The following is a 10,113-nucleotide window of genomic DNA, read 5'->3' on the forward strand; positions in this document are numbered from 1 at the left end:
GAATGTAATGTGCCAGCATCGCTGTCTTAGTTTTCAGAAACATACCAGGAGAAGAAGATGTAACATTAAGGGAAATGAGGAAAGGGGTACACGGATACTCTCTGTACCATCTTTGCAACTTTTTTGTAAATACAAGATTATTCCAAAATGAAAAGTTTACTTAAAAAAAAAAAAAAAAGCATAGAGGTTTGGCATACTTGGGATGTCTTCCAAGTCTCTTGTTGAGAACCACCCCTACTTCCTTCCAAATAACCAAAAAATAATTAGCAATTCCCCACTCGGCTCCTCCTCAGCCCTGCCTGCCCCTCCCTCAGGCATGTTTTCTTCTACTAGCCCAGGTTCCCATGAGGCATCGGTGCTGCCATTATTCAGTAAAGCAACCAGGTACAGTGGTTGGTTTTGTTTTTGTTTCAATCCAAATGATTAAATCAACTGCATTTAAAAAAAAAAAAAAGAAGAAGAAGAAGAAGAAAAAGGGCCAGCCAGGCACGGTGGCTCACGCCTGTAATCCCAGCACTTTCAGAGGCCGAGGCGGGTAGATCACAAGGCCAAAAGATCGAGACCATCCTGGCCCACATGGTGAAACCCCATCTCTACTAAAATACAAAAATTAGCCAGGCATAGTGGCGTGCACCTGTAGTCCCAGCTGCTCGGGAGGCTGAGGCAGGAGAATCGCTTGAACCCAGGAAGTGGAGGTTGTAGTGAACCAAGATCGTGCCACTGCACTCCAGCCTGGCAACAGAGTGAGACTCCATCTCAAAAAAAAAAAAAAAAAAGTAGGTTTGACAGTGCATTGGACTACCCTATTCTCTGGCATCTTTGTAAACAGGTGGCCACAGCAGTTTCCCAGAAAGACAGGGAGGGGTAAACAGTTCTCTCTCAGTGCTGCCCTGTTGCATCATGAGACTGTGGTGATTTTGCAGTCACATGGGATATGGGACCCAGGGACAGGGAGAATCAGAGCAAGTTGGAGACAATTATATAATTGGCACACTAGTGTATTTTTAAAAAGACATAAAATGTAAATTACCTGGTTGCAAATTGCACTTTGACTATTTATAGAATGTGTGACTTTGAGTGCTTCGCTGTAACTCTCCAGGAAACGAGGACACCAGTACCTGCAGCAGCCACAAGCACCATGACTTTGGCTCACTGCCTGGCCTTCAGGGTTCAGGCAGTGGACATACGCCCTTAAGTAACCTGGTGGGAGATGTGTCACACCACGGACTGAGATGGAGACACACCCAGAGTTTGGCCATTACCTCCCAAGGCATAAAGGCCAAGGGCCAAAGGAAGAGCATGTCCACCAGTGCAGGGAAATCCGGCCATGAGAAGGAAAGGCTGCCAGGGGAGGCTGGCACCACAGCACAAGGGAATGGGAAGAACACTCCCCAGGCTCTCCTCCCGCTGCCAATATCCAGTTCCCCTCAACCTAAACTCTGAGACCAACCTAAACCCCGCCAGTGAGCAACCAGAGCCCAGGAGATGCTGCCCTCAGAGGTTGGGCTTCAGGGGCACTAAGGAGGGCAGAGAGAGGAGGAGAAGATGGGCAGAGGGCTCAGGAACAACTCTGCAGCCATTGTCTATGGGGGAGTGAAGACTTTGGCCTGACACGGATGGAAAGCTGCAGTGAGTGGAGGAGTCCGCCACTGCCTTATATGAACGTAGGAGTCAAACACACACATCAAAAGCTACAAGGGGTCGTCACATGTGCTGGGGTCCCAGGGGAACCTTTGCTTCTTCACACCTTTCTCTAGCTCCATATTCTCACAATAGATTTTTCATATTTTATATTCAGAAAAAGATTTGTTTCTAAAATGTAATATAAAATATACACACATTCACACTGACATATTAGAGTGAACCATAAGCAACTGCTATTGCTGTAGTCAACATGGTTGAATGTTCAACTTAACACACACACACTCACACACACATACAGATGCATTTCCACACAGTTACCTACACACACACTCACACACACATACAGATGCATTTGCACAGTTACCTACACAGACACACACTCACACACACACGTATTAGACACATACATCCTGAGCATCCTAAAATCAAGATGGAGCAACAAATGCCAACTGGTGTACAGGGGTTGGCAAGACAATTAGCTGAGTCTTGCATCTATGGCCATGCCTCTGTTGATGTGGGATGTTCCAGCCGGTCCTCAAACCATCAGCCCCTCTGTGTCATCACAGAGCCTGGACTCCACAGAGCTGACCAGGCCCAGCGCCTGTGTTCACCCGTCACATCTGTGATGCCTCCCGACATAAAGCCTCACAGAGACTCCTCCTCCATTGCAGAGATGTTTGTCTTCCGCTGTGACTATTGGCCAAAGGGCAGTTTTACCCAAATGTGTGCCTTGTGATCACCACCATCCTGCCCACAGGGGCGGGCTCGAGCTGCGGTGGGGACAGCACTGTGTCCCCCATGTCTAGCAGGCTTTGGGAGGGGTTCCCTTCCATTCACTGCACCCCCACCTGCGTGTGTGCTCACAGCTGACGAGGGCTGGCCGCCGAGCCAGAGTTACTGGAAACATCACATTATTAAAAAGATATACCTTATGGGGGGAGCTTGTTACACAGCCGTGATTTTGCAGGAAGTTTATGGCAGGATACTTTCTCAGCCCTGAACAAATGTCTCCCTGGTCACACATTGTCAGGGAGCGCAGTTTCCCCGCGTGAAAATACATGCCTACTGCGGAAAGTTCCCTGCAGAGGTGATCGATGGCCAGCCCATCAGGCCCTGCTATGGGGAATGTGTCCTAAATCAACACCCTCCACTCAGCCTGCCCATTCACCATTTGAGAGACACCTCTCAAAGATCTGCAGACACTCTGAGTGCCTCGTGCCCACTGGTCCCAACTGCAGCAGAAAGTCCTTGGCCCTTGCACCTGCTGTCGGCCCTTCACCCACCAGCACACGGCAGAAGCTCCAGGTTGGCTCCCTACGTGCAGAAATCCCTCCAGGGCCAATGGCCTCTCAGGCCTCAGGCTGGCAGGGCCAGCATCAGCCACAGACCTTTCAGAGGACAACTGCCCCTCCCTGTCTGGGGCTCTCTTCACTGACATGCATTTATTCTCTATATCTCTCTAAACTTTGTTCTACCCCTGCAATTTCTTAAAAGAAAAACTACAGACAAATTCAATTTAACAGAGTTTAACTGAGCAATTTTAAAAAACAATTTGCAGCCAGGCGCAGTGGCTCACACCTGTAATCCCAGCACTTTGGGACTCCGAGGCGGGTGGATCACCTGAGGTCAGGAGTTTGCAACCAGCCTAGCCAACATGGTGAAACCCCATCTCTACTAAAAATACAAAAAATTAGCCGGGCGTGGTGGCAGGTGCCTATAATCCCAGCTACTCAGGAGGCTGAGGAAGGGGAATTGTTTGAACCTGGGAAGTGGAGGTTGCAGCGAGCCGAGATGGCACCATTGCACTCCAGCCTGAGCAAGAAGAGAGAAACTCCGTCTAAAAAACAAACAAAAAACAATTTGCAAGTCAGGAAGCCCCCAGAATCACAGCAGAGTCAGAGAGACTCCAAGGATGCCTTGTGGTCAGAGCGAATTTACAGACAAAAAAGAAAAGCAACACAAAGAAAACGGAAGTGAGGTACAGAAACGGCCGGGTTGGTTACAGCTTGGCGTTTACCTTATTTGAACACAGCTTCAACAGTCAGCTGCCCTGAGGGGTTGAAGTACGGCTGCTGGGATTGGCTGGGACTCAGTACGGCTGCTGGGATTGGCTGGGACTCAGTACAGCTGCTGGGATTGGCTGGGACTCAGTACGGCTGCTGGGATTGGCTGGGACTCAGTACGGCTGCTGGGATTGGCTGGGACTCAGCAACTGTTACAGAAGCCTACTCCCAGGTTAGCTTTTCAGTCTGTCTGCCTACTAAGCCAGGTTACAGTTCATCCTCAAGGACTCAGCAGGTATGGAAGTACAGAGGCTGTCTCAGGCCATATGTAGTTTGATTAACACTTCCTTCCCAAGCATGCTTTTTAGAATGTAAACCAACATGAGGCCCATGACTGACTCGAGGGTTGTACATCAAGCAGTCAGCCTCACTTTGGAGCCTAGGGCACAAACACCTCCCAGCTGTGTGACCTCGAGCACGAAACTGCACCTCTCTGGCCTCAGTGTCCTCACTTGCAAAAGGCAGTTAGACTCCGGCCCGCCTCCCAGGCTGTTGTGAGCCTCGGCCCAGTGCCTGGCCTGAGTGAGAGCTCAGAGAATACTTGCTGTCACTCCTGCTCCTCCAGGCCCCCAACACAGGATGCGCCTGAACACGCAGTGGGGCGGGCCAGTGAGCAGGATGTGAGCGGCCCTGACCCTATTAAGAGCTGCTGCATGGCCCTGGACCAGCCACACCTACCGCATATGGGCCTCAGCTTTCCCATCCGCAAAATCGAGGGCTTGGGTGAAATCATTTCTGAAGCCCCGTCCAGCCTCCACATTCCTGTCGGTCAGATCTAGTAGCGTCTGGTTTTCTCTCTGCATCTACCTTGGTTACAAAAAAAAAAAAAATCAAAAATGGGCAAAATCCAGATGTCACAATTCTTCCGGCAATCGAAATCAGGGGCCCAGATCACAAGGAAAATTCCAGTGCTCTAGGGCAGGCCACAGCTTCCCAGGCCAGGGAGGGGACAGCAGTCAAGTCCTGGTGTGGCCCAAGACAAGCGCCATCACGGGCATCCACGGATTTAGCCACTCCAGACAAAATCTGGCAGCAACCACTCCCTTGGGAAGGGCCCTCCACAGAGGCTTCTGGGACAGAGGTGCCCCAGCCCAAAGCAGCCCTCCTCTCAGCCAGGCCCTGGTCTCATGGCCAGCAAGCAGGAGCAGCAGGCCTGGTCGCCGTCTCAGCACCACCGCAGTACACAGAGCAGGTCCTGCCAGGTCTCGGGGGCCACAGAAGAGCCAACCAAGAAAGTAGCGGCCGTCTACCCTGGGCCCTCCCTCCAGGCCTGGATAAAGGCCTGCCGCAAGCACCACGAAACAAACACAAGACAGAAACGTGCAGTCGCTTTAGGACATGTGCAGGCAAGCTGTTTCAGACCAGCACAGCACGGCCACCAAAAGTACTCCCTCCTCCAAAATCATCGTGTGCCACTGCCAGGAGTGGAAAATGGTGCCGCTGCTGTAGAAGACAGGACAGTGGCTCCCCCCAAAAATTAAAAACCTCAAGGCACAGTGACTCATGCCTGTAACCCCAGCACTTTGGGTGGATTACTTGAGCTCAGGAATTCAAGAGCGGCCTGGGCAACATAGTGAGGCCTGGTCTCTACAAAGAAAAAAAAAATTAAAAAGCAAAAAATTAGCCAGACATGGTAGTGCAAACCTGTGGTCCCAATTACTTGGGAGGCTGAGGTGTGAGGATCGCCTGAGCATGGGAGGTCAAAGCTGCAGAGAACTGTGATCACCACCCTGCATTCCAGTCTGGGTGGCAGAGTGAGACATTGTCTCAAAAAAAAAAAAAAAAAAAAAAAAAGAATTACAAACAATCACCATATGATCCAGCCATTCCACTTCTGGATATACACTCAAAGAAATTAAAAACAGTCTTGAAGAGATATTTGTACAGCCATGTTCGTCGTAGCACTATGCACAACAGCCCAAATGTGGAAGCAAGCTAAGTGTCTGTCAGTGGATAAATAAACAGAACATGGTGTATCCATATGATGGAATATTATTCAGCCTTAAAGAGAAAAGAAATTCTGATACGTGCTACAACTTGGATGAACTTTGAAGACATTATGCTAAGTCAAATAAGCCCGTCACAAGAGGCAAATGTCCTATGGCTGCACTTCTCTGAGGCCCTAGAGTCATCGAATTCATAGACAGAAAGTAGAGGCTTCCAGAGATGAGGGGAGGGGCACGGGGAGTCCGTGTTGAATGGGAACAGAGTTCCAGTTTGGGAAGAAGGAAGCACTCTGGAGATGGATGGTGGGAACGGCTGCACAACAGTGTGAGTATGCTTCATGCCATGCAACTGCACACTTCAAATGGATTAAAATGGTAAATTTTCCATTATGTAAACTTTACCACAATAAAAAAAGAAAAAAGAGAACACAGGTAAGGAGACAGACACGCAGGAGGAGGAACCAAGATGCTGGGAAATAGCTGACTGGAAGAGGAAGCAGAGTTGGGCAGGGCACAGGGCAACTGGAGGGAGAGCTCAGCAGCTGGGGGTCCCCAAACCCATAAAAGCACCCCAGGAGAAGAGCTGGTGCTGGGCAACAGCCCCACAGAGAAAGCTCGGTGCCAGGTGCACCACGCCAGTCCAGCAAGGACATTCCCGTCTCCACGCCCAGAGTGAAGGGCTGATAGCTGCAGTCAGCAAAGGGTGACCACAGGGCAGCCCCCCAGGCACAGCCGCCTCCCTCCTGTCAGCATAACCCATCTTCTGTGTAAGAGCTCCAGCGTGCACTTCCCCAGCACCCACACATCACCGCGCTCCAAAGATTCCAGGCCAGGCGTGGTGGCTCACACCTGTAATCCCAACACTTTGGGAGGCAGAGGTGGGCGGATCACCTGAGGTCAGGAGTTCGAGACCAGCCTGCCCAACATGGCAAAACCCTGTCTCTACTAAAAATACAAAAAATTAGCCGGGTGTAGGGGTGGGCACCTGTAATCCCAGCTACTCAGGAGGCTGAGGCAGGAGAATCGCTTGAACCCAGGAGGCGGAGGTTGCAGTGAACCAAGATTGAGCCACTGCACTCCAGCCTGGGCAACAAGAGTGAAACTCCGTCTCAAGAAAAATAAAGAAAAGAAAAGAAAAAAAAAGGGGATTCTAAAAAATGACACCTACTGTGCGTTATTTCTGTCTTGCCATTTTAAAACCTACATTTGTATTACAGAACATTTTAAAACACACAAGAAAACAGAAGTTATAAGTAACCACACCACCCGGAAATGCCCCTCCGACATTTTGGTGTACAGCATATACTTCCAGAGACTCAGCCGTGTACACAGACACATATGTATATGCACCTACAGACATATTCAGGCGTATTATTTTTATTTCTCATCTTTAACCAAAATGAGATTTACGGTGTCTGTTCTTTTGATGGCATTTAGAACTTTCTCTATTACTAGCTTTTACCAAATGACTAGCTCTTCCTTTTTTGAATGTTGTATTCTAATGACTGCATCATATGCCACCGTAAGGCTCAGCCGCGTTTCATTTGGACTAATTCATAATGGAGAACACTCGGGCTATTTCCAGTTTCCGACAGGAACACTGCAGAGCTGTGCACCCTCTCGGCCGAGTCTAAAGGACATTCATAATTCATTCCTAGCTGAGAAATCTGTAGCTCAAAGGGCGCACGCATGCCCCTTGATGTATATCACCCTCCAGAAAAGCCACGTCAAGTCCCACTCCAGCGGCAGTGTGTGACAAAGCCGAAAAGGAAATCAACTTTGACTCAATTAAATTTGCTAAATCAATGCATATGAAGCAAGGGTACAAAATGAAGGCAACCAGGATAGGATGCGACACCTCCAGGGCCTGTGGGGATTCCCAAGGTTGTCTGTCCAAAAGCTCACCGGATTCTGCTGTCAACGTGGAACTGATGTTTCGTGCAAACAGGCTGCAACTACTTGGGGGGGTAACCTCCAGTGAAGTGCCTCTGCACCTGCAGGTCCCCCCCGCCCCCACCAGCCAAGGCCACACCTTGTCAGGCCAGGTTAGGGCACCCAGGATGGCCGGGTCAGCCATTCACCTCCTGGGTCTTCTTGGCCTCCAAGGAAGCTGGAGCTGGTTTTCATAGAGCGGCCAGTTAGCAGAACCAGTCCTGTGACCCCAGCCCACGGGGGCACATCAAAGGCCTCACCTCCCAGGCTGCTTCTGATGGTGTTGATGGCATTGATTTTGTGTCAAAAGTTAGCAGGGTTCTGTTTTAATTGATGAGCTTACAGCTGACCCCTGGAATGCATTATTAATGAACGCCACATCTCCAACAGCCGGTACAGCCCTCTCAGGGCAGTGTGCATCTCCTGGCCCACAGGGTACAGAACCAGAAGCCCAGAGGGACCCAGGAGGCAGCAGTCTCCAGTCGCTTCCAGCACCACTGTCATCAGGCCCCGACCCCAAATCCCCTGGGCATGCATTTAGCATGCACATCTCCGGCCCCAGCCCAGGAGGTGCAGATACAATAGCTGGGGATGGGGCCCAGGAACCTGCATTTTCACCAAGCCCCTACTAAACCAGGTAGCCCCTGAGTTGGAGTCCCCACCTTTGGGGCCACTGCTGCATGTCAGCTTTCTCTCTGGTTTTCTTCTTTTTCAAATTCACCTGGCTAAAACTTTAACCAATATTTTTGAAATATGTGCACTCTATACTGAGGGCCAGTGACGACAGGACTGTTACACGGACACAGCCAGATCCACCCCTCTCACCCTCCTAGGGCTCTCCAAGGCTGGCCACAGGCCTGGAAATGTGCATTTTTAAAACTCTTCAGGTGATTCTGACACTCACACAGGTTGGGAACCCATCTATGAGGTGAAGAGTTTAGAAGCGAGACATGCTGAAATACGTCCTAGTTACTCCCTCTTGGACTCATAAAGCACGGCTCCCAAGGTGCACAGCACACCACCTTCAGGCCCCAGAGCACACTCACGGCAGTGGAGGAGGCAGCAGCAGGCCTGTATCCTAGGATTCAACCAAGTACAACTCCCCCTGGAAAATGGGCCCTGCCATGCCCAGACCTTCCCTCTCCTCCACCTCCTGAGTGGCGATTACTGCACCAGGCCTTCCAGACCCTTCTTGACTCCCGCTGCAGGTGATGGTTTGGGGCACCAGTGAGACCTCCTGCCCTGGCCTGCTTTGGATTCAGTCCCATTTTGAGGTCTCTGTTCTAACCTCCACCTATTTCCTCACCATGCGCAGTAAAACCCAAAGAGGAATCCACCACATGGAACACACTGTTTCCCAGAAAGTCCCTCGGGAAAACAGCTGCTGCTGGGAGGACCAGAAACTGCTGTTCTCTACCCATCCCAAGACCCCGCGCAGAGCCTTCTGGTGACCTCCGCAGTAGACAGGGCTTCCAGCAAATGCACAGAGCATGAGCCAGGGGAGGCCACGGACGAATAGGGTCCTGTGGTTTTGTTTTGATTTTTTTCAATTGCATGGTAAGCCTTCTATTTGGAGTCAATTCAGAATTCTCCAAAGGACATGGGTCTATAGACTTAGGAAAGGCCCCTGAGACCCCCCTGTAATCTCACCCACCATTCTGGGTCACGTTGGCCCCGAGGCCCCGCAGGCTGAGGGTCTGGGTGCTGGAGAGGCGTCTCCCTCCCCAGAGCTTTCCAAGGCCCAGCGGCGTCCCGCAAGCTCAGGAGGCCTCAGCAGGAGCGAGGGTTCTTGTGGGAATGGATTGGGCTCACACATCAGAAGCCCCGGTCCTAGAGGCTGAGTTACTGACTCCGTCTACCCACAGTGTAAAGTGGTTAGACAGCCCCGGACAGTGAGACCTCACAGTCACTTAGCAGTCCCCATTCACTTCCCCGTCAGGGTGGGCCGAGGTCTCAGGTTTTCTCTTTCTTTCTTTCTTGAGCCTAGGCTGCCTGTGACTGAAAGATTCTCCCTGGGGCCTGAAAGCCGAAGGGAACGAATAACTCCTCCCTTCTCAGGCCCAGTCCCAAGGCGCAAGACCACCTGTGCCAGCAGCGGGCGTCAGCAAGATACCAGAAGCAGGAAGAGTCAACTGGAAGACACCTACCCCATGAAGACCGAGAGAGGCCGTCCGGGTTCCGCGCAGCTGTTACATCAGACTGAGACACTTCCTGTTTACAGGGGACCATAAATCCCCTGCCCCGTCCTCATTTGGTGCTGACGCTGTTTTAGGCCTCAGCCCACCTGCACCTGGGCACGCAATAAAACAGCGTGTTACTCCACACCGCCTTGTGTTGTCTGTTGACGCACTCTCGGGGTTTGAACCGATACAAGAGCCTTGCAGTGACAAGGCCCAGGTCATAGACATGGAGGCTTAGGATCCAGCTTCAGTTCCCTCTCTCCTTTCTGTCACCCTTTTCTTTCTTTCAAGGATCCAAATTCCACTAAACCCGACCATCTTTTCCTGAGCCGTCGCCTCTCACAGCCC

At 51.0% G+C, this 10,113-nt stretch overlaps 1 long non-coding RNA gene across 1 annotated transcript; it reads left to right on the forward strand.

Moving 5' to 3' along the window:
- Positions 1 to 8,987: 8,987 nt before the first annotated feature.
- Positions 8,988 to 9,907, forward strand: LOC116269396. The gene is made up of 2 exons (XR_004176854.1): positions 8,988 to 9,142; positions 9,644 to 9,907. It is a non-coding gene; the product is annotated as an uncharacterized LOC116269396 (long non-coding RNA).
- The last annotated feature ends 206 nt before the right edge of the window (positions 9,908 to 10,113 follow it).

The sequence above is a fragment of the Papio anubis genome, chromosome 11, assembly GCF_008728515.1.
Source record: "Papio anubis isolate 15944 chromosome 11, Panubis1.0, whole genome shotgun sequence".
Lineage (NCBI taxonomy): Eukaryota > Metazoa > Chordata > Mammalia > Primates > Cercopithecidae > Papio > Papio anubis.